Source organism: Amblyomma mixtum, chromosome 9 (genome assembly GCF_055824585.1).
Source record: "Amblyomma mixtum isolate Tamu chromosome 9, ASM5582458v1, whole genome shotgun sequence".
Classification (NCBI taxonomy): domain Eukaryota; kingdom Metazoa; phylum Arthropoda; class Arachnida; order Ixodida; family Ixodidae; genus Amblyomma; species Amblyomma mixtum.
Genome location: NC_143020.1, coordinates 115868144 through 115894148, shown reverse-complemented (window position 1 = coordinate 115894148; position 26005 = coordinate 115868144). Strand labels below are relative to the sequence as shown.

Sequence of the window (26005 nt, the reverse complement as noted above, 5' to 3'; positions counted from 1 at the left end):
GTTGGAAATGTACCTCTACCTTCGATGACGTCATCATGGACCCCCCACTTGGCATTGTGCGCTGCGGAGAAGCTTGAAGGGCGTCCAGATTTCAATCGGTGATTACTTCACCATTTCAAGTGCTAGCCCAAAAAGACTTCGCATGCTTTACCTGCAAATTTCACACATTCGACCCTCTTGATCTCGTTGATTTCTAAAACCTATGCAGCTTCCCTTTAAAGTTTTCCCTGAAACACCTGACAATAAACGCACCAGATAACTGCTAGCCTGCAACAAACTAGCCATATGCTCAAAACGTAGGTGTTGGTCGAGAGGATAGAAGCCTTCCTCCAGTTCAAGTAGCCGCGAATGTCTCCCCGCTAATGTGACGGCGAATCAGTTCTTCGCACCTGTCTAACTGGGACGGAAAGTTTCAAGCGCAAACCAGCGCTGCCGAAAGGTCAGAGGTCAAAAGTTCGGGGCTTTCCATTACCCGGGCGGCGGTAATTTTTCGGGGCCCGCGCGCGCACCCTTCGCCCGATTTGCAATATCCGTTCCTCTTGCTCCGTTCTCTTTCTGTTCTCGATTCAGCCACTGTCGAGATTATCAATCTTTTCTTCTGAACCGATTCCTGTCGCCTCCTCCGAGCCGCGTCGCATATAGGCACGCCTTCTTCGGAGCCTCGCAAGTCGGAAAATAGGCGACCAGAAATTGCCTTTCCGCTTGACTCTATCACCCTTCCCCGCAGTGACGTCACCGAACAGCGATGACGCAAAACGAGGCGCGAACGTTGTCAGTGCGGGCTGTGACCTTTCGGCACGGTGGCAGAGGAGCGTTCAAATGACATTGCGAGCTCGGTTGCGGTGAAGTTCAGTGTATTTGTTTTCATTTGAAAACACTCCTGGCCAATCATCTGGCCCAAGCAAGTAGTGGTAGTAGTGACGGTGGTATACTGTAGGTGATCGGTGAGTTCTGATTAGTATAATGATTAAAAGAAAACCCCCGCTGTGTCAATAAAAAAAAAAGAGCGATGAAAGGCATGCAACTGTACAAAGTGCAAAAGGGACGAAATGAAGAAAAATGGAAAGCACGAGGGGTGAACAATTAGTGCCTAATGGTTTTAGTAGTTAATGTTTATATTATTATATACCCGAAACGCGCGGGTTCGATCCCGACCGTGGCGGTGGACGCGAAATTCTAGAGGTCCGTGCATTTTGTGATGTCTGAGCACGTTAAAGAGCCCCAGGTGGTAGAAATTTCCGGAGCCCTTCACTACGGCGTCCCTCGTAGCCTGAGTCGCTTTGGGATTTCCGGAGCCCTTCACTACGACGTCCCTCATAGCTTGAGTCGCTTTGGGATTTCCGGACGGAGCCCTTCACTACGGCGTCCCTCATAGCCTGAGTCGCTTTGGGATTTCCGGAGCCCTTCACTACGGCGTCTCTCATAGCTTGAGTCGCTTTGGGATTTCCGGACGGAGCCCTTCACTACGGCGTCCCTCATAGCCTGAGTCGCTTTGGGATTTCCGGAGCCCTTCACTACGGCGTCTCTCATAGCCTGAGTCGCTTTGGGATTTCCGGCGCCCTTCACTACGGCGTCCCTCATAGCCTGAGTCGCTTTGGGACGTTAAGCCTCAGTAAACCAATAAACCCATGAACCCTTATAATATTAAATATTCATACAAGAATTCAACGAAGAATATTCCGCGACTGTGCTCAGTGGAGAACTGAGCCACCGCGGCAGGTCTCTTCGATCCGAACGCAGATGGGTGCTGCCCGCACTGTGGAGAGATTTGCGATATCTTTCACATGGTGTGGGCATGTACTCAGAATCCTCACCTTCCCCCTTCCCCCACCCCCACCCGAGAGGCATGGGAGACTGCCCTCCTCAACTGCTCCACACTGGAGTCTCAAAGGGCTCTAGTAAAGCGAGCGCGAGACGGGGCCTCGTCGTGCGGTGTCCCGGACTAAGGATACCGACCATGTAGCAGGGTTTTTTGACCCTAAAACTCTCCTTGCATATTAAAGTTTTTCACTACCACCACCACAACCGCGCCGGAAGGGAAGGGATGAAGGACGGAATGAAAGAAGAAGGGAAGTAAGAGGTGCCGTAGTGGAGTTATGCGGAATAATTTCGATCATCTGGGGATCTTTAATGTGCGCTGACATCGCACAGCACACGGCAGTTGCTGCGTAATTTCCTTTCCTAAAAAAACTATTTTAATTTCATAAAATTTCTATAAAGATTCCGCTTAGATTCGTCGACAGAATGCCGACAATTAAATTCGTGATAGACGGGGGCTTGGGGAAAGAGCAACCCTCTTACAAACGTGCTAACAAGCTTGCGCCTAATTGGCGGCTCTAGTTGACGCAAGCTAAAATTGCCCGTGTGCGTGCGAGAAAGATTACCTGTTCCTTCGCAATCTCGTCTTCAGGAAGCCGACGGGGAAAAGCACCGGCACGTTCGGACACACGTGCCGAAACACGATGCGCTGTTACGCCATGTGCGTCGACTCGACGGTTGCCGTGTTTGTTCAGACATAAGCTGTCCGCAAATCTGGGTCAACCCCGTGAATTAGGAGTTACAATGGACACCTTTGGCGTACCGTGTACAGAGTTACCGTTATCGGTACCGGAGTACCGGGAGACCGCGTGCCGCCAGTATGCATGCGCAAATCGCCTTGACGACGCCAGATGGCGCCACGTACTGTCAGCGTCAATTGAAACGCGAACAAGCCAATTGAAACGCGAACAGCACAAATCGTAGATATTATACTAGGGAGGCAAAATACATGAGCAGTTGATTTTCCCATCGAAGCGGAAAAGACCGCTCTTCTGAAATGCTAATAGCCCACGCCTGTATTTCACCTCCACCCTCTAATATGCTTGATTTTTTGTGCTCGCGTTTCAGGTGTTTTGTTCGCATTTCATTTGACGCTGATAGTACCTGACAGCTGAGCGCGCGCCTGCAGCATCGGGACCAATCAGCGCGTGCTCACAGGCGGTGGGCGAACTTCCGGTACTTCGGTAACGCGGTACACGTTACACCGTATGTTAAAGGTGTGTAATTAATTAAACAAAAATGTAAGAGCGGTTCAACTCGAGCCGGTTGGTTTAATCTCTAGAGTAACAGCTCTCGAGTAACAGATCTAGAGTAACAAAAAACATATGAAGGTAAAATGCAGGAGGATGTTGACACTATCAACATGTTTTACTGACCAGATCAACGACATATACGTATAGGGGCAATTAAGGCAAAAAAAGGAATAATGGGTAAAACTGGTGAAGCGCATTGCTGTGTCTATGCTCTATGCAAGAAATATTTCTCTTTCTCATGAGGCCAAGTTCGAGGAACGGTCACTGACCCATGCCTTCCCGCTGTCTTCGATCGCACTGGTGTAATGATTACCCGCACCAGTACCAGCTTGTCCTCGCTTTATTCTCTCACTGCAGTCTTTTCAACTTTTACGTCAGATATGTGGTCACGGTGGCGAAAGGACAGATTAGTAGATGAGTTTACTTTAAGCGATATATGCATCATGATCTCGGACTGTCTCGTTATACACCGTTCTGCTTGGCCCATGTGTAACATCTGGCGCTTAATATTGCGCTGAAATTTTAAAATAAGTTTTATTTCTCTCTCTCTGTCTGCCCACACAACAGTGGAATCCGTATTGCGGCATAACGAGATAAAGGTGGCGAGTCAAATGACCGTAGTAATTAACTCTCACAATGAGGCACAATCGGATTGGAATGATTAGATGAGTTGCTACGCGGCCAGGCCATGTTTAGTTTGCCGCAGGTGAGACTTCTGGCCAGGATTTTAAGCCGACCACGTGTGCTCACGATTATTGCCTATTCCCAATGTTTCTCTCACCAAATATATATAAAAATATGGAGAGGACACTTGAGCTCCGCCTTAAGTGTATGATGCGATAGCGTTAGTGCGTTAGAGTCCATATACTGGGATTAGGGAATTCTCAACTTTACATACATATATCCCCGGGAGTCCTTATACCACTCCTGTCGCAGTGGTGCAGCGATTAAGGGATGCGCCACTGCCCTGGGATGGCAGGTGCTCCCAGCGGTGGGCCTCGTGCGACCCAGTTTACTCTCCACGAGCAAGCTCTCGCGACCCATCATTAAATTAACTGACGCCTGCCACGGTGGTCGGTTTACTTGCAATCCGGTGGGAAGGTTATGACGGCGCCACAAAGTCACGTGACTTAGGTGGCCCACCTAAGCGCTCCGGCTGCGAGGCTTCAAACGTTCGCCAACACCAACGCCGACGCCATACAATTCCGCAGGCGCACGGTCTTCGAATGGTGGGAGAAGTGGCCCAAATTAGTTGCGAGTGGTCGGCTACAAGTTCCAACTACAATCAGGCGCCTGTCGGTAATAGTTAAGAAGTTATCTATTAGCATTTAGTTAATCACTTTCTTTTAAAATGAATTTCTTGTTTACTGACGTCCGCCAACACTGGTAGTGCTATACTAGAAAGTTTCTATTTACACCAAAAACCCCAGTTTTAAAAATTAGTAGCTGGATTTCTTGAAACATTTGGTATAATAACAGCCTCCCAAGAAACATGTAGAAACTACAGGAGAGAACGCCCAAGTAAACGTGCGCTCCGCATCCTCTAAACAGCGTAGGATGCAGGTATATGCTTTCGACCATCATGTGCACGCAAGGACTCTGGATCCGGTGATCCAGTGCAGAGACATTCTCCAGCTCCGCTTATTATGCAGAAGAGGGTACGCTCCATCGGACGCCGTTCTAACCAGGGAAGAAGAAATGATATTAAAAAAGACACCTATATACAATTGAACACATACCTAAGCCCAACGAGACTAACTGCTGTGTGTCCAGAAAACATAGGCCCGCACCCGCACTCGATATTCCGTGCAATGATGGCCACCCTTTAGCACATGATATGGGAGTGCCAGGGAAATCCGGAACACGGCACGATTACAAAGCCAGCGACAGAGGACTGGGGGACGGCGCTGTCCAGCTCAGACCCTGAGATACGTCTCTGGCTGGTGTGCGAGGGCAGGACATGTAAGAGCTGAAGTCAACGGATTCTTGGGCTAAGGAACCGACTGGTCACCCTATAGCCAAACTCCAGAATAAACATTTTCAATCAATCAATCAATCAATCAATCAATCAATCAATCAATCAATCAATCAATCAATCAATCAATCAATCAATCAATCAATCAATCAATCAATCAATCAATCAATCAATCAATCAATCAATCAATCAATCAATCAATCAATCAATCAATCAATCAATCAATCAATCAATCAATCAATCAATCAATCAATCAATCAATAAATCAATCAATCAATCAATCAATCAATCAATCAGTCAATCAAATCACATATCCAGGCGTAGTTGCAGTAATCTGCGAGGGATGGCACCACGTGTACTTCGCTTTCCCGCAATTTATTAGCTTATCAACGCTCTGTTTTCGGTAAAAATGACATTTGATATCACGTGCTGCTAACTATCTGTATTGACTTAGTATTAACTTTTAGTGCCCCTATGAAAGGCAACTGCGGGGGCTTTTCGAACATTTTAAGCTGACAATCCCATTATATTCCTTGGACCTCTCTCCCTTAGTTGCTATGAATATTTTTTTATGAATAACCACCAAAACAATTATAAAACAGCAGAAACTGAGGAATCGGTGCCCGAATTTGTTGGATGGTTTCAACCAACAAGTGACGTCACTGGATGCTGATAGGAAATCTCTTCTGTGCGCTCTGAACGGTTAAAGTGGCGATTGTAAGTGGCACTTCAATTCTGATTTGTCTGAAATGACTGAAACTTAGCCCGCATTTTTTCGTTTCAGCAATCGCAGAGAGAATTATAACAGGCGGGTCGCTTGTGACGGCACTCATTCAAGACTACGAGGAGAAATCTGCCCAAGGGCCACGAAACGAGCAATTTAAAAAATTTTTTTGCCCTGAAACAAAACGTCATGAGGCTGCGAAATTCTTCACAAATGATCAGAAACCTGAGTAGAAGTTCGAAAGTTTCGGTGAAATTTGTGGAAGTAAAAAAATAAACGCTAGCTGCCCTTTAACAGCTGACGCAAATAAAGTGGACGGCCGGTCCGGCCTATGCTCCGTTAACTACGGTATGCGCGAAAATGCGTCACTGGCTGCGGCTCACGCGAACTGGACGGCGCCTCGGACTGTTCCCGTTTTCCAGGGAAGCACAGGTGGGGTCAGCTGTCGCGGCCCCTGCGTGCAAGGACGGAACCTTCCCGTCGGACTTCCCAGCTCGGTAAAGCCCCGCTGACGTATACCGCGTCAGAATGCGTCACCAGCGCCTCCTTTCCTGCAAAAAGCAAAACGAAACGGCGATCGCGGCCCCGACAACAGTGTCGACAACAAATACGTAAGCAGAGCGATGTGATGCGGTGTCCGCGCGCTGTCCGTGGAAGAAGAATGTATGCTCAGGAAGAGGACCCCGGTGCAAAACGAGCTCACGTTCGGTGCAGAGATTGAACACAGGACACAGGCCGATCAAGTTTATTTGTTTATTTATTGAGAGTTCAGAGGCACGCACTGCGCATTATTTGCTGCCGATATCGAAGGACAGACTGAGTTGCAGATATGCTCTCTTCCTGTAACCTGGATTTATTAGAAACGCGAAGACAGAAAAAAAATCGGCTGTAGCTATTGATCCAGATGCTCCAAGGACAGATAAATATTCAGCAGGAAACATACATACAATCACCAGGCAAACGGGGTTCTAGAACAAATCATAGTCGGATAATACGGCCGTACTACGCCTTAAGTGAAACTTTCATACATTCCTTCTTCCCCCATGCAATTGAGATGTGGAATAACTTGCGAAAAGGTGTTGTGGAACAGAGTGATCTGCATGAATTCGAACGATCTCTGGATAACCGTCTGCATGGAAGTTCCATTTGATGCTTGACTCAATGTACCGTTTCATGCTGATGTATTCAGTACTTGTGCTTGTGAATAATGCTGCTTTTCTATGAAGTTTTCATACTCTCTCTGTAAGGACCCTAGCAAAAGAGGGTTGACAGTATTGTTAAATAAATAAATAAACAAATAAATACCCTCAAGGCTCAGGAGGGCATTACATTGGGGGGGGGGGGGGGGGGATGAAAGCAAAACAGAGTTATAAGTACGAACAAGGTAAGAGGATGTGCTATCAGGATAAGCCAGAGTAACAAAGAACATGACAAGTACGCTGGAATAACATCAGGGTAAATAGGCAAACAAACAAAACTCCAATTCAGGAACAGAACTGCGATAAAACTGCTTTAAAGAACTGTGATACAGTTCTTTATTTACTCTAGACTGCTTGAAATCAAATTGAGGATAGCGCAGTGAACCACGGAAATGAAAACGATAGGATAACGTTAAGAGAGGAAGAGAGCAGAGTGGGTTTGGAAACAAGCGTAAGTTAGGCCTAATGATATCCGAGCTGAAAACAAGAATAGGAAATGGACATTGGGAGGACATATGGTATGTGATGCGTAGTGACGACAGTTCCGTGTATATCAGGCTAGCGGAATGGATTCCTGGGGAAGAAAGCAGAATAGGAAGCGGCAGAGTCTTGAGGGGAGATACTGAAAAATTTACGGGGAATGAACTGAGCTAATTCGAAGCACTGAAAACTTGAAACGTATCGGAGAGCGTGATGTCGTTGTTACTTGGGCAGATACGGCTGTGCTTGTTAATGGCACAAATATTATGAATGGCGCCTGATCATGTATCTTCTAGGAAGCAAAGAGCATATCAATCTTGCGCAATTTCTTGCATGTCTCCTTTGTCGTGAGTCGTTGCGCTGTTTCATTCTAATACATGACGCGGGTTAGATCCCGGCCCCGGCGGCCGAATTTCTATGGAGGTGAAATTCTAGAGGCCCGTGTACTGTGCGATGTCAGTGCACGTTAAAGAACCCCAGGTGGTCGAAATTTGCGGAGCCCTTCACTACGGCGTCCCTCATAACCTGTGTCGCTTTGGGACGTTAAATAATAATAAACCAATAAACCAAACCATGCTGCCAGCATTCAGCTATGGGGCAAAAACTTGGAGGCTAGCGAAAAGGGTTGAACTGAAATGGAGGACGATGCAGCGAGTTTTGGAAAGGAACATGAGAAGCATAACGTTAAGAGAAAAAAAGAGAGCACAGTTAGTCAGGAGAAACGCTAGATATTGATATCCTAGTTGACATAAAAATGCCCAGGTGATCATATGAGGTGATGGGACAATTGTGCGTTAACAGTATTGGCTGCACATTGTCCTTTGTCCTGCCGTGGATGTAGTTAGGCTGACGTTGATGATAGGTCTGCGAAAGCGTGATATTCCATCACATGTGATCTTATCACGAACTCACCGAGTATACCAAAGGATTATTTTAAATGTTTAGAGGCCTTTATTGTGAAAACCGAAAGAGGTAGGTCGCTGCGGTTTGTTCAGGTGAAAAGGACAGTAAGGCAGCCATTCTGTACATGTAAGATGTAAATTAACAGCTGATTAATTATTAAAATTAACTAATCAACCTTTCAATTCTTCGTTTTAGAGCGCTAGACTATATCGCGGTATTGAAGGTCGCCAAAATCGAAAGCGAGAACAGTTTTTAAATTTTTTTGAATCGGCAATGTGAGTGGAAAAGTCGAGCCTCAAAAATAAGGTTTCGAAAGCTCGCTATTTTTCTCGAGTTGCACATTTATAAAATGGCGTCGTTGAGCATGGTACCCTCGCCAAAATATCGTAGACTTCATCTACATCACAATATACACAAACTGCGTCTGTGTCAGCTAGATTATAAATGCGAGCGACACCATTTTGTAAATGTGCAACGCTGGATAGCCAACTCAACGAGCTTGCAAAAGTGAATTTTTCAAAGCTCACCTCTCAATTCAAGTATTTTCATTTAGTACTGCTGAGGTATAATAAAAATTAAAATAAATTGATCAAGTTCTTGTTCACTCCGCTCACCTCGGCAAACCAATACATAGCTATCTTGTGCATAATGTGTTCATTCAGAACTTTCCTGGCAATAAATTTGAAACAATATCTGAGCAGATGTACGCAATAGTTGCATTTGGGCTAGCTTTCACACTGTGCGCAACCTAGATCTGGCTACCAAGGTTCGTGAACTGCAAAGCTAAACACGCATTACTTTGCCTATTTCTGGCAAACAGTCTTTCCTTTGTACTCGTTGCTTATCTTCTGTTTTGCTAAGCAATAAAGAGACTTCTATAACTGGGCTCACTGAAACTGCTATGCATCTGTCTTTTATTGAGATGTACTCATGAGATTGTTAAATGGGCGTTTGGTTCATCTTAAACTTAAAACCGCTCAACTTCAAGTGGCAGAAAAACGATGCCAAAGAATAAGATTTAGGCCATCACTGCCTTTGTTTTTCTTCAGCGTTCTTCGGCCTAACTTGAAGATGGCCTTTTTTGAAATAGGATGCCTATTGATGCCTCAGTTTATTTCTTTCCTTTAAAACCAGGCTTGCAAATAAATAACAAGATACATTTTGCTCAGAACGTTGATAATCAGTAACTAATAGCACACACCAAGCTTCTAGATATAACAAAGTGGTATGGACGCCAGCTAACAGTTAGCAGTGCTCACTTTTGCTTGCTGCTTTGAGAACCAGAATTCGCCCTTCAAATCACTCGTACTTTTACTCGCACTCGTATTTTTTACTGATAAAGAAAAATAAGTTTTGAACGTCGTTCTAAAACTGCGTGAGGAAGCCTATACATGTATGCATGTATTTTTTTATTTCGTTGTTTTCTGCGACATCGTAGCTGTCATACTTGAAATTCACTTTTGCAAATTCTGTCTGAGATGATACGGTTTGCTCGAAGTAACGAGAAAATACGGTCAGCGTATCCGGTTTCCCTGATTATACGAGGTATTTAGTCCCAGCCTCCAACCAGGAGCTGTCACCACATAAACCCTTCATATTGGTACTTGTATTTCATCTACTGGTAAACCAGTTTACTGACTCCCACATGTCAATAGGTTAATGAGGATGCATGTATGGACTTTTACGCAATATTAAGCAACCACTTAGTTTTGCTTTCACAGGGGCACCTGAGAATGCTTTTGAGTTGAACAGACTACGTGTGACCTTGTTCCTGCACATCTCAACAACGCTTGACCCTCAGCAGAACTCCCCACACGTTTGCAATTCTGCATTGTGGCTTGTGAAATTTTCATTGCATTGTGAGCTGATTGTGAGCATTGTGATTGCTAAAAGAAAACTGACAGCCTGCTGTCACTTCGCAGAGCAAAGCCGTACACTCCTGATGCACCGCGTCCATCAGACAAAAGCAGCGGTCGATGCGCTGCATAGTATTCTAGTGCATTGTAACCTCAACGATCGGAATGGGCGCATGGCCACGTGCCTGACACCGGCCAAACTCGTGACTGTGAAACCGTGACAGATCACGTGACCGGACGTCGGCGGTTTGTGCTGCTGAAGGCCTACGCCATGAAATCCGCCACGGAATCGTCAGTATAACAGCTCTTGCTGTAAAAAACAGAGTGACAAACACTGCCGGCGGGGTTGGTTGTGCGATGAAACCTTGGACACCTTGGCTATTCAGTAAGCTGCGTTATCACAGCATATTAAAAGTACACTCTAAACCCGGATACACCTATATGGGAGTAAAGCGGTCCTGTAGCGCACTCCATCTTATAAAAGGGTGTTCGCTAGAGGACAGTTTACTCCGTTTTTTACTCCTTCGTGTTTAGAGTGGAGCTCGGGATCATCCGCCTTGCGCTTGCGGTGTCTTGGAATGCGGCGAATGAGCGAAGCGTTTAAAGTATGATGTGGGATCTCTGGCAGGTGCATTATTACGGCGTGGTGTGATCGCTGACCTTGGGCAAGGGGACTTGTCTTAGCATGTACAAAGACAAGACATTTTCTTGACTGAGTCGCCTTGATGAATCTTGCGCTGCGATTACAGGGACCTGTCCACAAATGCTTATAAGCGGCTAAATGGGGCGCTCCTGAACTTGCCTGTCTTTCTGCGGGTTGTTAGTAAATGCTCCTGTTTCGCGCAGACATCTAGAAAAACATGACTCGCACTTACTTCCCCCTTTCCCCCCAAACCCCTTCGTCCCCATGAAGCTTGCCTGCACTATTTGCAGCTCGGTGTTATGGAGCGAAACCGTTGTGCCTCGTCAACAGAGCGGAGGACGTATCGGATCGCATGCATTCTGTGCCTTCTTGTAAACACCGTTTTTCACGCAGTTCTGTTTTTTGATCAACATGGCCATGTTCTCTTCGTTTATGCTCTTTTCTTGGTTCGCGCTTTCCTTCGAGCCTGTTCGCGGTTCGCACAATCGTTGTGAAGGCCATTGGCTGCCCCCGATGCGCATATCCCTGCCGTGTAGTCCCTAAACAATGGGGATCACGTTCCCGACCGACCTTTCGCGTCGATCCGCGGCTCCCCAATCGCCGTCAGCTTGCAGACGTCGCCGTGGTGCGCTTGTTACGACACCGAAATAACCTCCCGCCACTGGTAGCGGAGCTATTTTTAGACCTGAACAAGTTGGAAATAGCAAATGGGAGAGGAGGCGTCCGAGCGCCGCCGCCCGGCGTGCCCGGGAGCACCAATCGATATCGCCACCTATTGCGACGTCAAACGACACAGTACGCGGGAAGGGCCTCGCCGCGCGCGTCCTTCTCCCCATCAACTCCCGCCGGCAAACAAACGGCTCGGTGTCGTCGCTGGTGCGTTACTGCGCGGTTCGCGACTCCGCTCCGTGAGAGGCATGCAGGGCGCGTGACACGGCTCCCGTGTTGTGGTGGCTCGTCCCGCTTCCACGGGCTGTAGCAATCGCTTTCGCTAATGCAGCGATCCACAACGGTACAAGCACAGGGTATTGTTGATAAAGAGGTGCGCAATGAACGTCGAAGTATGTGCTGACGCTGTAAAAAGCAGAAGTGATGTGGGGATTTTGAAGCTCTAGTATAAGTTTCAAAAGAGTGCCTTAGGTGGAGCTATCGACGGATCTTTGACGGCAGTGCTCATCATAGGCGGTCATTACGGACTGAACGGTTCTAGTGTCGTACCCCGAAATTGCATTAAGTATCTTGGTGTTCGCATATCGAGTACCCTTAACTGGTCTATCCATATAACGCGGATAATTAACAATGTTCACAGAACTCTCGGCTACCTTCGTCGTAATTTACGTCTAGCTTCACCAGCAATTAAATTACTAGTTTATAAAACATTAATAGGGACAAAGTTAGAATACGCATCTGTCATCTGGGACCCCGCTCAACTTAACCTAACTAACTGTATTGCACTTGCTCAAAATCGCGCCGTTCGATTCATCTACTCAAACTACTCATACTCCACCAGGGTTACTTCTCTCAAAAATAATGCACGCCTACTTAACCTCAAGCAACGTCGCACAGTTGCAAGGCTGTGCTTGTATCACAAAATGTATCATAACTTTTCTTACAACTGTCCTATCCAGCCTGCTCATCGTTCTTCAGCCCGCACAAGCCACCAAAATGCTGTGTACCTACCCCCTGCTCGCACCGTGACCCATCTTCATTCCTTCTTCATCCAAACAGCGCGTGACTGGAACAGTCTTCCCACAAGTACCATCCTTCATACAAATCCGGACCATTTCAAGAAAGCCATCGAAAAAATCTGTTGTTAACACCAGGTTGCTAGCCCACCCCTCATGTAAAGCCCTCACCCAAGGGACCTTGAGGTATTTGTAATAAATAAATGAATGAATGAATAAATGAATAAATAAATAAATAAATAAATAAATAACTAATAAATAAATAAATAAATAAATAAATAAATAAATAAATAAATAAATAAATAAATAAATAAATAAATAAATAAACAGCATCCATGCGAGGTTTATTTTTACACAGTGAAGCCACATCTAGGGGGACAAGCAGCGCGCGTGGCGGGACATTAAGGTCCTTGACATCTGAAAGGAAGTGAGTGGTGTCCTTAATGAAAGAAGAAAACTTGGCCGGAATATTGTTAATGATGGAATCCACATAACCTAAAATATTTTTGAAACAATAGCTTCACTCTGCTAGGAGAAGCCGGGTATCGCCGTGTGTGTAACATGACCTTCGGGAGAGCTGCGGGGGCTCTGGTGTAGGACAAAAGTTTAGCCTACGCGAAAGAAGTATCATTTTGGGCGCTAGAAGGACTAACACTTGATAAATTGGCAACACTGGTGTATAGAAGGGGGTGATAGTCTTTAACAGTGACATTTATGGAAGCGATGCCACAGCTGTTTACATTGCACCTGAGTTTCGTAGGTGTAGCGATTCTGGCCAGCCACTTACGACAGATCTGCATCCAAACGGAATGTCCTTCCGCGTCCTCGTCGTGGCGCGACTGCGTCAGCAGCCAGTCCGAATATCGAGACCTTCAGGAGCGGCCAAGTCCTACAGCACCTGTCAAAGCTCCCCCGTGCAATCTTGGATCATCAACGACGACAGTTATCCAAGCTGTGACCCTCCACGTAACATCGCGTACCGTCCTTCGGAAAATCACGAGCCAACCGAAGGGGCAACGCAATACCAAGCACCATGACGCCACGAGACCTTCTACCCAAGAGTGTTCGGTCAACGAGGCGCCCTCAACTACGCGATGACGGTATCCTCAAACGGTATCCTCACTGCCGTCAAAAATCCATCGATAGCTTCACTTTAGTCACTATTTTGAAACTTATACTTGAGCTAAAGAATACTGATATTTATTTATTTTTATTTATGTTGTGTCCCCTTATTGCTTTTGTGTGTGTGCGCCCCCGCATCCTCCTCCTAACGACCACTCGCATCCTCCTCCTAACGACCACTTGCCCCTCGTCGCACGCTGTCGCCAGATGCCCCCCCATGGTGCGCCCCCGCATCCTCCTCCTGTTTTGGGAAGCCACCCCCTCCCGTGGACGCTTCTCCGCTCCCTCCTTTCTTCGGGCGGCCAGTTCGGCTCCTGCCTCGGTCGACGCTGGTCGCACCCTCATCGGCTTTAAATAAACGAAGTCTTAAAGTACCGTGTGCGTCTTTCGCTGCATTCAACACAGCGACCGGACACGACAATTTATTTATTTACTTTCAGAGCCGAAGCATTACAGAGAGGAGTGGGTGATACACAACAAAAAAAGAACAGGTGACGCAGCACTACAATGTAAAATCAGCTACAGCGTTTTTAAACAAGTCGGCGTTTGTAATGGAGGCGATGGAAGCGGGAAGGTGGTTCCATTCCTTAGCAGTCTTGGGGATAAAAGAGGTGAAGTGTAAGTTGGTGCGACTGCTGGGTACGCCAACTTTGAACTGGTGGTCGCTGCGGGATGAAAAGTAAGATGGCTGTACAAGCAACGTATCTCTGAGATGATGGTTTGAATGATAGATTTTGTGGAATAGGCATAGACTGGAAATTCTTCGACGAATTGAAAGATCCGGGAGGTTTAAATTTGCTTTCATTTAAGTTACACTTGCAGTTCGATGACAGTTAGAAAAAATTAATGGCACTTCCTACGTTCAGGTCAGCTGTGCTTGAAGGAGCACCAAAATCGGAGTTAATTATGCGAATATCTTCGTGTGCTGCCTAGAAACGAAATTGTTCGAGCCATTCTTTGAAAGCGTTTTATTTTACACACGACTTATGATGATATTTTTATAATCTTGCACCACGGTGAAAAAGAACTCCTTACGTCTATTGCAGAATTTAATAGTTTTCATCCTTCAGTCTCATTCTCGCACGCGTACTCAGCTTTAACGATTAATTTTCTTGATGTCACAAGTCTCTTGACAATACCATACTAAGAACCTGCCTTTATAGGAAACCTATATGGACTGCCAGCAGTAGCTTCTCTTGAAGAGCAGCCATTTAAAACATTGAAAACTAGCATCCCTGTAGTCAGGCCGTTCTCTTCAAAAAATAGTATGCTCAGAGCCATAGCCGTTTTACAAGAATTGCGCAGAGCTTCGCACTGTTCTTACGAAACAGAATTATTCGGCAGCGATGACGATTGATGACGCCGTGAAACGCGCAGGCTCAAGTGACTGTGTCGTGACTGTGCGAAATAAAAAAGCCTATATTTAAAAACCAAACTAACTTGATCTCACCTATACGCGGCTTCTGCCCCGAACGTAACAGGCATTCTAAAAGGACACCATAATATCATGATGCAAAGTGACAGTTTAGTGGACATCTTTCGAACCACCGCGAAGTTTATTCCGATGCGCTAAAAATTTGCGAGGCCTTTTGACTTCTTCCAAAGTCACCCCTCCAGTGTCCTCCGGCTGTGCACCATGCAATAAACCTCGCTGTAAAGGTTGTCTCCCGATGACGCCATCACAGATAGCTGTTAGCAATACTTACAGCTATAGTGTAAGAATTAGACGTAACTTCCCCTGCGGCAGTGAAAATGTAATTTATCTGCTACAACGTTCCGTCTGCCGGCTGCAATATGTAAGTCTAACTGCGACGTCTTTCAGATTGCGCTTTAACAACCCCAAGGCTCACAGTGCAAGTTTGCCCAGCCTGGCCTTATCTAAGCATGTAAAGTTTCGAGTTACTCATTTGATTAGAAGCCACCATCTTGGAATCTGGGTTTCGATCAGGGACGAGACTGGTATCTTTTATTCCGTTTATCAAATGCGTTATACGTGACCAGACAAGTCGTGTGCATTGTGACTGCATGCCGCCATGAGTGATTACCCTTTCGCTTCGCTGTAGTCATTTTACCGCGATAGCGTAAGAGGCCAGAAAATCCGGAGTCGGCGTTGTCGGCTGCGGCGTTCGGAGTTTAAAATCGCGGGCATGGCTCTGGCAGCTGGTACCCAGAGAGGAACCAAGGTTAGAATGGTTTACCTGTCGGCAAGGACGGATTTATGGGAGAGTGAATGGGCCCCCTCCCAAGCAAGAAATTGTTTGCGTAGAAAAGCCAAGCTATGCGGAACTCTATTTTTTTTTCGGCGAAAACTCTGAAATACATGGCTCATAGCGGAACCACCTTGCCGTCTTTTCAGAGTAGCAGTACGGGAGTTCTAATTAAACTTACAGGAAATATTTTGGTTAATGTGAGAGAAGGATTAACCGAGCTGTTTTAGAGACAGCATCATTGTTACTACCAGGCTGTACATGACAGTGCCGAAATTAAAATAACTTTATTTCACTTCAATTAACACTTGTAGCCCAGAAAGTTTTGGTTGGTTGATGGTCGAGCTAGCCGTCCCACGTCAAATGGAGACGGCGAGAAGCGTTTTGTTCGCTTTGACGGTTCTTTGTACAGTCTTTGCCAAAAGTAACCGGACACAGGTGGTTTGTTTCTTAGTCGCGTAGCGAAGCACTTACGGCATCCCTTAAGCTATGAATCTGTGCAGAGCAAGGTGAGCCCTTTTCCCCACGTTCTGACACCTCTTAGTCTTTAGGGGTGCCGTAACGACTCTATTATACAGCTGAGAAGCAAAAACCTGTTTGTTCGGTTACTTTTGGCGAAGGGGGTAGATGGCAGCGTTTCTTCCTAGTCCGTGACCACATTACCCCCATTAAATCTAACACACGATAACTATCTGGCATTTTGACAGAAAAGGTACAGCGTGTTATAGGTAATATTCACATCTGCACACATCTTAGCCCGTAAGCGAGCAGCGGTAACAAATGCTTACTCGTGCATACCGTTATATAACAATCATCTTACCACTGGCGTATGCAAGAATGCTTGCAAGCGCACGAAACATGCATGCGCGAACTCATGCATAGAAGAGTGCAGAGGCACATAAACCCATTTCGTTGGTTAAAAGAGAAGGCCGTTGACGTAAGCACGGAATCCCCACTGAAATGCTAATCTGTACCAGTGCAAAGTCACCACACGAGAATCACCCCCAGCAGGGTTTGCTGCAACGCCAAGCTCGACACGCTGCGCATTTCGCCTCCCCGTCTCGGCCTGCGGGTATGCGGAACACGCGGATTTCGCAAGCCCTCCTGTAAAGCCGAAGACGGCCTGAGCTGAGGATTTGGCGACGTCGCATATGAACTTGTAAGGAAGAAGCTTAGAGGCGTTACGTGCAACGGGGCTAAACTCTTAAACTGACGCCAACGACAACTCTACACAGCTTTTGTTCTTATTTAAAATATATTCCATGGCTCTTTCTCGTGGGTGTGTTGCTTTTTAATGTGTTAAAGTTTCTGTTAGGCTGAAAACCCGGTGTCGGCGTCGTCGTCGCTGTGACTTTCGTGAGATAAAGGGCTGCCAAAAAAAGAAAATAAAAATAGCCCTGCCCGCACCACGTGACTACATTTGAATCTTAGCCGCGTGACTGGAAAATCCTGTTTGGTCGAGAGGGTAGTGAGGTTGAAAAGCAGTTTCGCTGGAAAGAAAAAAAAAGTGGTCAAGCGGAATCAAACCGCTTTCCTTTGGATTCGTTCGTTCATTGGGATATATGGCCTATATATGGATATATATCGAGGTCTTGCACGAGCATCTCATACCACACAGTAGGCGAATTACATCACAGGAACACTTAGTTCATTCAGGTAACCAATTAGTGTCACGAATTAATATCGACGATGATGTGTAATAAAGCCGTACGTGATGGCAACAAGCGTGTCGATGTCTGAGAAAGAGTGCGCCATGGGACCCCCAAGAGACCGTAGAGGCCCATCAATGCTATTACGTCATACTCTTTAGGTGATTTTTACTGTTCCCCAAGTTTTGCCCTGGAGCAAAATACACAATTGACGCTGAGAAGATGGCATTTAAACATTTTCCCGCCTCTTGATCCAACATCTCGACGTCTACAACGGAAAGAACTTCGTGGTCACCGCCTTGAAGTCAATAACAGTTGAGCCTAGCATCCGGGATTCACGCCTCAAATCTTCTATTTAATTTTTCTTCCGCACTTTTTCTAGCTCATGAAAGTTGCGTTTTTAGGGAAATTAGCATCTTCGTCGTAAGAACGCACTATTCAATCGATACACGCCAACTTACACGCCAATTCGCCCTCTCAGTCACTTAAACAGCTCATGGCGTGAAAAGGAATTAAGCTGTCCTCTAGCGCACTCTATTTTATGAAAGGCAGTGAGCTAGAAGACAGGTCACGCTCCCTTTACTCCCATATATACTTATTCGTGTTCAGAATGTAGCCATTGTCTCCTTTTGTGACGGAATCTTGCCCGCAGTTTTCGCTCCAACTTTGGGATACAGCGGCTGGGCACAGTTCCCCCAAGCAGCGCAGATATTCGGCCTAGTGTTGGAAATGTAAGGTCAAAGGCCGGTCCGACAAAGGAACGGAGTAAAACCATCCAATTCCAGTGTTGGGCCGCTTACCTGTGCTGCTCGGGCTTCGGAAGCTGTTTCGCCAAACTTCTCTTGCAGCTGATGGCAGTGGTGACGCGACCTACCCTTCTGTCTCATCGCTATGTCCTGCTCCATGCTCCAGTTAACCCTGTCCGTCTGCGTCGTGATGTCCGTCTGGCTTGTTTCCTTCGCGCTGTTTTTTTCTTGCATCAAGATAAGCGATGTGCCCTTTGAGTAGCAGAATGGATTCCAAGAGGAGGAGAGCGTAGCAGTGGCGGCACGAAGTCAGGTGGGCGGGTGAGATTGGTAAGTTTGAGGGGATATAGTGACCTCAGCTTGCCCAGTACAGGGTTGATTGGGGGGATAAGAGAAAAAGTCCTTTGACCTGCAGTGGACGTAGTTAGACTGACACTGAAGATAATGACGCGCCAGCAGACCCTGGACAGAGTCTAGGTCGGTCTGGCTAAGGGCGCCCGCAGGTCGTACGCCTAACCCGAGGGCACCGCTACGCAGCCGTATGCAAAGTACAGGGGAAAAGGACGCGGGGAGCACATCCTGCCGACGCAAGTCGCATATGTCGGTGGCTCTTTTCGAAGGTAGACAGAAAGCGTCTTTAAGGGAACACATAGCAGTGAAATTACACGTCCCCTGCGAAACAAAAACCTCTTTGATTGATCTCCAACTAACTCCCTAGGGTCTCAAGTTAGTGGAACACCAAGTTCGATGTTACGCAACCAGAACAATTCTGGCATGTTTAATCACAGCTTCTTGTTATATGCGGAGAAGCTGAACCAGCGGAGTGAAAGAGATATGCACGATATACAGCGATTTCTAGCTGGAATTTAAGCTGTGAACGAGGTGTGAATTTGTGGATGTATAGAACGAATGAGTGTTACGAAGGTATCCCTCGCAGTATTAGGAACGGGAGCCACCAGGGTTGTCCTCGATGTATAGCATCGTAGTGCCGGCGAGCAGGTAGTGAGTTTGAGGGCCTCACCCGTACAGGCGCGGCCATAAGTAAACGGAGCACGCTATTCCGTTCGAAGTGCAATGACGCCTTCTCCGTTGGGAATGAAGAAGCGTTGTTTGTCTACAAGAAAGCCCACCAACCTCCGCTACCAGCATGCGCGCACCACTGCTGGAAATTTCACTTAGGTGACGCGTGAAAAATATTCGAAGACAGTTGCGTGCTCCGTTTACTTTTGTCCGCGCCTGTACGTGTTGTCTCGACGCAAAAGGATAAGTTGGGGTGACAGTCAAGTCGAAATCATCATCGTCATCATCAACCTGACTCCATGGCCTCTCTCATATATCTCCAATCAACCCTGTCCTGTGTCCAGCTGCGGCCACCTTATCCCATCAAACTTCTTTATCTCATCCGTCCATCTAACTTTCTGCCGTCCCCTGCTACGCTTGCCTTCTAATGGAATACAGTCCGCTATTACATGCCATGCCCAAGCCAATTTAATCTCATGATTTTGACTAAGATGTTATTAATGCGCGTTTGTTCTCTGACCCATTCTGTCCTCTTCCTATCTCTTTCCTATTTTTCTTTCCATAGCTCGCTGCGCTGTCCTTAAGTTGAACCCTCTTTTTTAGCCTCCATGTTTCTGCCCACACGTGAGTACCGGTAAAATACAGCTGTTTTGTAACTTTCTCTTGATCTATACGAGTAAACTTCCATTCATCATCTGAGAGAACCTGCTAAAATGCGCTCCACCCTAATCTTAATCTTGTAGTTATTTCACTCTTGTGGTCCGGATCTGCGGTCACTACCTGACCTAAGCAGACGTATTCCCTAACCACTTCCAGCACCTCGCTACCAATTGTAAACTGCTGTTGCCTTCCGAGATTGTTGAACATTACTTTAGTTTTCTGCGTATTAACTTTCAGATCCATCGTTCTGTTTTACCTGTTCACCATGCTCTGGAATTCATCTCCTGTGTAACTTAGCAAGGCAACGTCACCAGCAAATCGCAGATTACTAATATATTCTCCATTAACTTTTATCCCGAACTGTTCCCAATCCAGGCCTCTGCATACCTCCTGTAAAAAGGCGGTAAATACCAAGTCGAAAGAGCGTTGTCCAAACCTGTGAGCGGCATGTCCAGTTCCGCTCTACAGGCGCCGAGGCTGGCTGTTATCAAAAGAACTATCAAAAGAACTTTATGACCGCATACTACATATAAATCGCTTATTCTCAACTTTTATCGAAACAAAAAACGCAGAGATATTTCGAAATTTCAAGAAAATCAGGAACAAGCTAGGGGCCGACATAAAAAAGGCTAGACAACAATACTATCTAAACAAGTTCTCGAATACTACATCTCCAAAGCAGAGTTGGGCTCTCGTAAACGATATCCTCGGGAAAAAACCAAACAGTGTCCTCTCTTCACTAAACATTAATGGGATAGAATACACGGGGATTGAGTTGGCAAATAAATTTAACGAGCATTTCCTTACAGCTGGTGTAATGAAAAATGTAGATCCTCTCTGTAAAGAGCCTACAAGTTACATAAAGAAGACATACACAAATTCAATTTTCCTGGAACCATGTACTGATAATGAAATTGTAGACATAATTAACTCACTCCGAAACAATAGTGCTCCGGGAATAGATGACATACTGACACGGCCAATCAAATTTGTTGCAGATATTTTAGCTGCCCCACTAGCACATATCTGTAGCATCATGCTTAACACTGGTAGGTTCCCAGACTTGATGAAAGTGGCTCGTGTAGCTGTAATTCACAAGAGCGGTGATGCCAACAACCTCAACAACTACAGACCGATTTCCGTTCTCTCAACTTTTGCGAAGGTTGCTGAACATGTAATAAATAATCGCCTGTATAATTATCTGGCACGACACAAAATTATTGCAAAAGAGCAATATGGTTTCCAAAAGAATAAAACAACAGAATCTGCTTTGCTTAATATTAAGGAACAGCTAATTGACAATATAGAGAAAAGACTAGTAACAATAGGAATTTTTCTTGATTTAAAGAAAGCTTTCGACTCGGTAAAACATGATATCCTTCTCCAAAAACTGGAACGGTACGGGGTAAGAGGTCTTGCTCTTGAGCTTCTCACCAGTTATTTAAAAAATCGTTTTCAAATAACCCAAATAAACGCAGTATCATCAACACCAGGGGAAATTGTAGTTGGTGTACCACAGGGTTCTATTTTAGGACCGATACTATTCCTTCTGTATATTAACGACATAGTGAACATACCTCAGACTAAGAATATTATTATTTACGCAGATGATACTAATGTGTTCTTTTCAGGAAATAATATGGCTATCTTAGAAAAAGAAGCAAACGTATGGCTACAAGAACTTTCTTCATGGCTGGAATCTAACCAATTGAAACTAAATGTTGAAAAGACTAAATATGTCGTATTTAGAGCCAAAAACAAGATGATTACTGAAAGTTTTCAACTGAAATTTCAAAATTCAACTCTACTTCGTGAAAATTCAATAAAATTTTTAGGAGTAATTTTCGAGCAGCACTTACTGTGGAATGACCATTCAGATTATTTACGCAGTAAAGTATCGCGGTCAGTGGGCATAATAAACAGACTACGAATGCTTGTACCTGTCAGATGCAAACTACAGCTATACTACTCTTTAGTTCACTCCTATATACATTACGGCCTACTTGTGTGGGGAACAACAACACTTACTAATATAGCAAAATTATTTGCGCTGCAAAAAAGGGCTATCCGAGCTGTATTCAACCTTACACTCAGCCAAGACACAGGGGAGGTTTTTAGAAAGCACAAGTTACTTAAGATACAAACAATGTATGACAAAAAACTGGCTATATACATAAAGAATCAAATAAAATACAGTAAAGAAACGTTTCAGAACACATATCTGCACATGCCTGGACTATATAACTTCCGAACAGCTAGTTTCCATGTTTCAAAGTCCCGTACAAATTATGGCCACCAAATGTTGACATTTATGATACCGCGAGTTCTAAATGCTTACGCCCCGCTACTTTCTATGGCAATGGAAAAACGAAGTGACCAAAGCTATAAAAGAGCCGTGCATGATATGCTACTTTCGTGACAGTGCTGTATAAGTAAACACCGTTGTATCTTTTTTGGTATCAAATCTGTATACTACTGCTAATTTAATTTTAACCTGCGTTTTTTTTTTTCTGTTCGAAGTCGGTTGCTGTCAAATGCTTTGAATGTTTGTTTTAATTTGTTGTTTGTTTTTGTATAGGAGGGCAGGCCTTAGTCAGGTGTTGTTTAACGCCTTTTGCCTGCTCGTCCTTGGTTTACGTATGCATTGTAAACCAAAAATAAACCAATAATAAAAAAAAAACCGTTTGTTACCGCGTATCAGAGACTGATCATTTTTGCTACCAGAATGACTATGTTCTGTTCATTACAGGCTTTTGGGGGGCACCACTTCATTTCGATATGCGTGAGCCCCTTCGCATTCGTATTCTGTTAACCCTTATAAAAATTGTCTACAGGCAGTCTATAGACTTCTTATACACTCTATTGCCTTCCTATAGATATTTATTTTTGTCTATTCAGTCTGTAAACTGTCTACAGACAAAAGTCTACTAAAAGTCTATGGCTATACATCTATAGATTGCCTATAGACTTCTATAGCACTTTTATTGCCGATAGACTGCTCTGATGGATTTGTCTATAGATAGTCTATAGACTTTATAGACATAAGTCTATAGACTATCTAAAAATTTTGTATAAGGGTTCATCTTTGAATGGTTTGGTTTGGTTTATGGGGTTTAACGTCCCAAAGCGACTAAGGCCATGAGAGACGCCGTAGTGGAGGGCTCCGGAAATTTCGACCACCTGGGGTTCTTTAACGTGCACTGACATCGCACAGTACACGGGCCTCTAGAATTTCTCCTCCAAAGAAATTCCAGCCGCCGCGGCCGGGATCGAACCCGCGTCTTTTGGGTCAGCAGCCGAGCACCATAACCACTGAGCCACCGCGGCGGCTCATCTTTGAATGGGGAGGATTACAAATTAGGCATTACTTTTAGTATGTAAAATCGGGTGGAAATTGTGTTTTTTAAGGTGTCCTTGCATAAATAGTTTCTATGGCCTATTTCTAGCAGCGAAAATAATTATACTATTTCTTCTCGGGTTCCAACAGGACATAGAATATTTTAATTATTTCCTTCATTTTTCTCTGACGCAATTCTTGCCCACGAGGCAAGGGATTAGGAGACGAAATGGCCTCCGTCTGTATATTGGCTGGGTTTAGCGAGGATAATTACTTTCATAAGTAATCAATAGATGGCAGCTTGTGCTCCATGAAACTGCCAAATAAGATGTGTATCATATTTGCTAATTTGTTGTAAGCGCGGCGGGGGTGTGTAGGAGGAGGTTGTACACCAAGAATGAAGAGGTGCTAGATGAACCATGATGTTGGGTACTGCAAAACTACGCACTATAAGACGCTCAGCTGTTTGATACGCGAAAGATCAGAACTCGCAAGGTTTGTTCGTTGCCAGTCCTTGCGTCTCTATTAAGATAACAGGAGTCGGTGCTGGTCGTGAGCCGTGATTGGCCGTGAGCCAAGTATTGCAACCTTGTACGACAGTCAGCGAAGCGGAAGGTAGGGCACCGCACACTGACGAAGACGGTTACGCACAATACCTCTGTCAGTCAGTATAACTTGTTTAAACCTTTAAAACTTGTTTAAACCTTTAAAACTTGTTTAAACCTTTGTAGAATGGATTTCATTCTGAGCCATACTGCGTGACTCATTAAGATGAGAGGAACTTCCGAAGCTTAGGGCTTCCACGGATCTTAGAACAGCCCGATTGACGGCGTAGAAGCAAACCACTTCTGCTCGATACTTCTGACAAAGGCTATAGTTGTGAACGAAAAGCCGCCGCGGTGGCCCAGTGGCCATGGCGCTCGGCTGCTGGCCTCAAAGACACGGGTTCGATCCCGGCCGCGGCGGTCGCATTTCGATTTAGACAAAACGCTAGAGGCCCGTGTACTGTGCGATGTCAGTGCACGTTAAAGAACCCCATGTGCTCGAAATTTCCGGAGCCCTTCACTACGGCGTCTCTCATAGCCTGAGTCGCTTTGGGGCAGTAAACCCCAATAAACCAGGACTTGTGAATAAAGTTTCGGGGTCCCTCAGCAATGCCTTCATTCCAAACGAGTGCGTGTTCTGTTTCCACTTAGCTGCCGTGCGACTGGATCGTGTTAGCTAGAGCCAGGAAATTTTCCGCAGCTGTACTGTCGAACACGAAAATGCAGACTGCCCGACAATTCTGGCATTTGCACCACATATGCGTGCGTGCACCGAACCAAATGCCCTCGCTTTGTAACTGCAGTTGAGTCTCCAAAGCGCAGAGCCGCGTACCGTCATGTACGCGTTAAAACACAAGCACAGCCGGCTGCATACACAAAGCGTGCGCCGAGGCCACTTAGCAGGTCACGTCTGGGAGCCCATGTATACACTACGCCGCTTTGCTGAGCGCATGCGGCGCGAGCGTGTCAGCGCACGTGCACCAGGTTTTCGGCCGACTGCACTGCACGTTGCTTGCTTTGCTGGCGCGCAAAACGAGCAGCAAGCAAAGCGATGCGTGCGCAAGCAAGCAAGCAGTCGGGTCTCCAAGAAAGCCAGCGAGCAACCGAGACAGCGAGCCCCGTTGCCATGGCGACATAGCGCCGGCCCCCCTCTGCCCTCGCCCTCCCCGGGCCCCGACATCGGGTTCTCGCTCTTGCTTCTCCTCTCCCCTCTCCTCCGTTCCCGGATTTCGACGCGCGGCGGCCATCACCACCGACTGCTGACGGTTTCGCGGGCCCTGCAGAAACGCCGCGACGTATTTCCCACACCGACGCACGACCATGCCTTCAGGTGAGCTGACCCCTTGCACGTTGGTGCGTTGCGGGAGTCGCAACCCTGGCTCACGCGCGGCTTACGGTGCTGTCCGCACGTCGGCCTAGCCTCGCGTCATCCGGCGTTCACCGTACTGTGAGCGCCTCTCTGGCTCGGGGTATCGACACAAGACGGCGCGTCTGGGAGCAGCCCTGTCAGCGCTGGGTTCGCCCGTCTTTTCACCCTCGCTTCCCAGGTGTGTAAATCTGGTTGAAATGAAATAACGGCAACGAGCGCGGCTTGAGGCAGAGATAAGCCCGGGCAGGTGGTTTTTGGCTACGTTCGCGAACGTGTAGGTGACACCCGCATACTAGCTCGCGTCGTGAGTTGACGGTCGAACCTGGCTTGTGAGCGGGCCATTTTTGTACGGTGCACCGTGGTACGGTGCATCGCTATCTTTCCGTGCGCCGAGGTGAGTGATGACATGAAAGAAAAGGGATAACTGTGCATAACGATGGCTTTGGATGCGTGATATGTATGAAGTAGTTCCTTCACGTGCATGTTTCCCGCCGCAAAGGTACACCATTGGCTGAGTCTTGGATCACTGTATGTTGGAAACGCTTCATCTTGCGTCGGCCGATAAAAAACAAATTTCTAAGCAACCCTAGTGCTTTCTAGCAATTGCACAACTATTAGCACTGCCTTACTATGGGGAGAGGGGAGCGGAGGGAAGAAGCTGGGGTTTCACCTGCCCCGGCAATAACGTGAGTGTGACGGGAAGCATGTCGAGAGGGCCTGATCGCAGTGGTCGAGATCGCCGTTCCTTGTCAAGATAAGCGCCGATACGCGTTTGTCCACTCCAGCCGGACAGCACGCGGGCCGGGGTAAGGCG

The 26005-nt window shown here is 46.2% G+C and overlaps 1 protein-coding gene across 6 annotated transcripts in view; it reads left to right on the top strand.

Annotated features, from left to right (window-relative positions):
* The window catches only part of LOC149330872 (thyrostimulin alpha-2 subunit-like), a 233407-nt gene that overhangs the window by 11390 nt on the left and 196012 nt on the right, over positions 1–26005 (top strand). For 5 of the 6 annotated variants that reach the window (XM_089561572.1, XM_089561579.1, XM_089561576.1 and 2 more), the window contains exon 1: positions 25017–25152. The exons of the other annotated variant lie outside the window; for it this stretch is intronic. The gene's annotated coding sequence lies outside the window, so the exon portion shown is untranslated. Of the gene's footprint in view, positions 1–25016; positions 25153–26005 lie in introns of those variants that run through there. 6 annotated transcript variants of the gene reach the window in all.